Here is a 6000-nt window from a genome sequence, read left to right on the forward strand (position 1 = left end):
CACGTGATTTTAGCCCTGACCTCCAACCGTCAGCGTTACATTGTTTGCATAGATTACATTAAGTACCCAAGTCCGATTTAATTGTCATAAATGTATTCACCTTCTTAATTACACTCTACTTTTGTTGAGAATAATTATCTAATAATATTTAATAATTTAATAATTATCATGTTCTGTTATTTCACTTTCACTTTGGTGCCTAGCCAATACTGCACAAGTGATAGCTATACGTCTGCAGTACCAGTGTCTAGCTAACACTGCAGGTGCTATTGTATACAGTTTTGATGTCTAGCTAACACTGTACGTATGGTCATTGACAAACCAAGTTGTTTATTCCGTAGCGCAATATACACAGTACACATTGATATAACAAAACAATAACATTGGTGTTCTGCAGGATGGCTTGGAGAACGCATCAGGGTTGTATCGTGGATAAATAACTTTCAGAAATTATATCTATGTGATCTTGATATTGAAGAGATGATTTTTAAAACATGAATTCATTGATTGAAATTGATTAATAAGGTTATATCTGTAAAGGACATTTGATTTCAGAAATTGCACGACACGTCGAGCTCGATATTGAGAACAAAATATGTCATTATTGTCGTCTTCGTCGTTGTTATGGGGGGATCATTGTCATTGAACAAAATCTGTCACAAGTTACAACTAAACACCCAGACAAATATTTCCTCGTTGTCCACATTACGAAGCACACTTGTAAAAAAAAAAAATGAATTAATGTGCCACCATGCAGACTTCTGATGTAGTCATCAAATTCAGAAGTGAAAATACTGTGTGTCTGCATCTAGTTAATTGCAGTCCATTGAAAGGGCTGTACTTTATTTACACAGAATGTGGCGGGAAAATGTGATCTTGTTATCTTAGTGTAGATCATGCAGTTTCTTTATTTGTTTTTGAGTGGTTGTACACAGAATCGCCGAACGGTAACATGAACCACGACAAATAGAGCGTGTCTATCTTTGTTTAAGTACACGTACGTAAACGTATTTAAAGCATTTTCGTTATCGTTGCCATAAGATGATATCGAGGCTCTAAATTCTACGAATTGGGGCGTGTTTTGTATATTGTATTTCAGCATAGTCATTGAGTTCGGTACCAGTAGACACTCCGTGTTTTTAACACTAATTTTGACGACTGATATCAAAAGATACATTAAGAAAAGGTAAGAAATACTTCTCCAAATGTGCATGTTGTGAGGATGCTGACCATTGAGTCAGATCATGGTCAGATACACATAGTTTGTACATGTATGTGGCCTGTCTGTTTTTATATTTCATTGTTCAGTTCTTTCAACTGTGGATCTATTTCGTTTTAACATAGCTTTATGTAGAGGTCAACGGACTGTCATAGTTGCTCACATTTCTATCGTTCTAACACATTCAAGTGATTAACAAAAACGAGTAGAATTTTCCACCTACAACTACAGTAAGTTTGTTATAATGTCATCGAGGAACACTTGTAGAATGTACTTTCGCGGGTACCTGCGTCAGTATCGTTGTACCACACACAGTCCAGAGGAACTATGGTTGTACATACCTGTTATTTCGATTCTATGACAATCGTACAATACCTTAGACCACTAAAAAGACAATACCTAGTTAATAATCCGTCTTTTATCAAGCTATTGTCATTTGTGTGTGAACAAGGCTTGTAGCAGTCTCATCGAAATTTTCACTCTGAAACACGTCACTCACTAAGGGACCGGACAGAATTTACGGCAGGGGGTGGGCCTGGGGAGAAATTATCTCTGACTTGGTTTTTTTCCTGCCCCCCCCCCCCATCCACTGTGACCAAAATTTCACAGCCCCCTCTTTCAAAAGAATAAAAATTTCATGCCCCCCCCCCCAAAAAAAAAAGAGAAAAAAAGTGCACAATATCCTGCCCCCTACAATAACTAAAAAGAGTACAATTTTTTTTGTTACTGTAGCACAACTGTAATATTTCTTTTGGTACTACTATTATGTTACTATGTCAGCCCAAACAACTTAGTGGTTGTAGAGGAAGTTTTTTATAAAAAAAAACAACAAACCATTTTGACTATACATGTAGTTGAAAGAACTGAACAATGAAATATAAAAACAGACAGGCCACATACATGTACAAACTATGTGTATCTGACCATGATCTGACTCAATGGTCAGCATCCTCACAACATGCACATTTGGAGAAGTATTTCTTACCTTTTCTTAATGTATCTTTTGATATCAGTCGTCAAAATTAGTGTTAAAAACACGGAGTGTCTACTGGTACCGAACTCAATGACTATGCTGAAATACAATATACAAAACACGCCCCAATTCGTAGAATTTAGAGCCTCGATATCATCTTATGGCAACGATAACGAAAATGCTTTAAATACGTTTACGTACGTGTACTTAAACAAAGATAGACACGCTCTATTTGTCGTGGTTCATGTTACCGTTCGGCGATTCTGTGTACAACCACTCAAAAACAAATAAAGAAACTGCATGATCTACACTAAGATAACAAGATCACATTTTCCCGCCACATTCTGTGTAAATAAAGTACAGCCCTTTCAATGGACTGCAATTAACTAGATGCAGACACACAGTATTTTCACTTCTGAATTTGATGACTACATCAGAAGTCTGCATGGTGGCACATTAATTCATTTTTTTTTTTTACAAGTGTGCTTCGTAATGTGGACAACGAGGAAATATTTGTCTGGGTGTTTAGTTGTAACTTGTGACAGATTTTGTTCAATGACAATGATCCCCCCATAACAACGACGAAGACGACAATAATGACATATTTTGTTCTCAATATCGAGCTCGACGTGTCGTGCAATTTCTGAAATCAAATGTCCTTTACAGATATAACCTTATTAATCAATTTCAATCAATGAATTCATGTTTTAAAAATCATCTCTTCAATATCAAGATCACATAGATATAATTTCTGAAAGTTATTTATCCACGATACAACCCTGATGCGTTCTCCAAGCCATCCTGCAGAACACCAATGTTATTGTTTTGTTATATCAATGTGTACTGTGTATATTGCGCTACGGAATAAACAACTTGGTTTGTCAATGACCATACGTACAGTGTTAGCTAGACATCAAAACTGTATACAATAGCACCTGCAGTGTTAGCTAGACACTGGTACTGCAGACGTATAGCTATCACTTGTGCAGTATTGGCTAGGCACCAAAGTGAAAGTGAAATAACAGAACATGATAATTATTAAATTATTAAATATTATTAGATAATTATTCTCAACAAAAGTAGAGTGTAATTAAGAAGGTGAATACATTTATGACAATTAAATCGGACTTGGGTACTTAATGTAATCTATGCAAACAATGTAACGCTGACGGTTGGAGGTCAGGGCTAAAATCACGTGTACGTGTGTATGTATGTATGTATGTATGTATGTATGTATGTATGTATGTATGTATGTATGTATGTGTGCGTGTGTGTATGTATGTATGTATGTATGTATGTGTGTGTGTGCGTGCGTGCGTGTCTATGTATGTATGTATGTATGTATGTATGTATGTATGTATGTATGTATGTATGTCTACATGCATGTGTGTATGTATGTAACGCCATTATTAAGAGTATGAACTATAAAACAATTCCTGGGTTTCTTTTAATAAAAAAAAGTAAAATGTTTCAATTTTTAGCTCTGTTATCAGTGGAAGCTGTGTGGATAGGTTAATTGTCTGTCATCCGTTTGTCAACTTGTTAGCTCCACTTTCAGCGGCCGCTTAAGGGTTAGGTTGATTCTCCATCGGCGTCCGTCGTCCATCTGCCAACCTTTTCTCTTTTTAACTTCTTCTCCAAAACCGACGGTCAGAGTACATTGATATTTGGTTTGCATGTCCCTGTGGGAGGCTATTTAGATTTGTTCAAGCCAAGTTGATCTGTGCCATTTTGTCAAAAATGATATTTTCATCTTTTCAAATACTACACGTTAGATTGCTTTGATATCTGGCATGTAGATATCCGTAGGATAGCTTACTCAGATTTGCTAATTTCAAGTCAGTACATGTTCTTCTCCGCTATGTTTTGTGATCTTTTAAAAGTATTTTTTGAACTATTGAAATTGTGATGTGTGTGCATTATGACAGACGCCATGTTGGAAATTAGCATGCTAAACTGAAGGAAGCAGCCACTCTTGAAAAGACACCATTGACGGCAGACAACAAGCAATGTAATATGCTATAGAATTCTACGCATCATGCGCCCTCAACGACAAGTGTGTTGAAATTACAATGAAATTCACGTAACCAGTGTGAAAGGAATAGACACAATTGTGATTTTCAAGATAAATTCAAATCATAAGACCCCTGTATATAAACATTTACACTCTTTGGGAAATTCAGTTCAAACAATCAACGCCAAGTGTGGTATCTGATTACAGGAGGTCATAAAATACGATGATGCCTTGTTAGCTAGACTGAAGTTGATGTTATTAGTGACTGTTTTTATAGGCAATCTTGAAATACAATGTTTTGAACATTAGACTGAGATTGAACACAAGGCAATTATTCCAACAAAAGCTACACGTAAGTGTCAAAAGACCAAAACTCAACGACAAATTAATGTAATCAATATTAATGAAATATTGCCGAGTGTCACCAGCTGTAATCAAAGAAATCGCATCATTTAAATTAATGATGTAAAAGTTTGGTGTATTCTTTATTTAAATCTACAAAAAGAAAGCAAGACGGTGGGGAAATATTTTAACATTCCAAATTTTATTTACATGCAGGAATTACATTATTTGAAAACTTGGATTTGTAACATTAACAACATTCCAATCAGAAGCACACCAGTTTTACGGTAGGGACTTTTCGTTTCAATCACACTAGTTGCCATACAGACATTGTCTTGTGTGACGTCATAATGCCCTGGGACCGTATACATGGTGTCATTTCATTTCATTGAAATATTACAAAAGGGGGCCCGTTTCGACAAAAATATCGCTTGTCAGGAAGGTGAAATGCTAATGTAATCTGAGTTTTTTTCTCCAAAAAATAAGGTCGTGTTAATGCATTATATTGTAAATAATAGTACGATAGTGATACGTGATATTCAGAGTAATATACATATACCATCTCCCTATATTTAGTGACGTAAATTGAGAGAATGTCTAAATGTACATAGAAAGTGTTGTAAGTATTCGTCGCAAGATAAATTTATGTAAACTCAAAACCTAACACTTTTTCTGTATTTTAGATACTAAAAGTACAATATAACTGCTCATAAATTGTATTTTTAACTTTCAATGCATTGAGATCCGCACAAATGTATGTATGTATGTATGTATGTATGTATGTATGTATGTATGTATGTATGTATGTATGTATGTATGTCTGCTGCCTGCCTGTGTTTGTGTTTGTACATATTCATTTATGCCTGCCTGTCTGTCTGTCTGTCTGTCTGTCTGTCTGTCTGTCTGTCTGTCTGTCTGTCTGTCTGTCTGTATGTATGTATGTATGTATGTATGTATGTATGTATGTATGTATGGATGGATGGATGGATGTGTGTATGCCTGCTGCCTGCCTGCCTGTTTGTACGTCTGTCTGTCTGTCTGTCTGTCTGTCTGTCTCTCTGTGTGTGTATGTATGTATGTATGTATGTATGTATGTATGTATGTATGTATGTATGTATGTATGTATGTATGTATGTATACTCGTATGTGTGTGTATCAGCTTTAATACAAACAATTCGTTTATCATCATGACAGTGCTAAAAGTGTAAGGTACTTAGTATGTATTACTGAACCGTTTACAAAACCAAGTACGTAATTCATCTGTCATAAGCAGTCCTTCTTGAACCTGTTCTTCAACACGGTATCCAATAAAGGCCAATCGATTGTTTTCAATTACAACTACACGGTCTGGCATGGCGGCGAAAATCGTTTTAAAATCATCTGCCATATTGTCCAGTACTATTGGAACCTTTGATGAGTTAGTGACATCGCTTGAGAACGTTTGGTATTTGG

The sequence above is a fragment of the Glandiceps talaboti genome, chromosome 17 (assembly GCF_964340395.1).
Source record: "Glandiceps talaboti chromosome 17, keGlaTala1.1, whole genome shotgun sequence".
NCBI classification, from domain to species: Eukaryota; Metazoa; Hemichordata; class Enteropneusta; family Spengelidae; genus Glandiceps; species Glandiceps talaboti.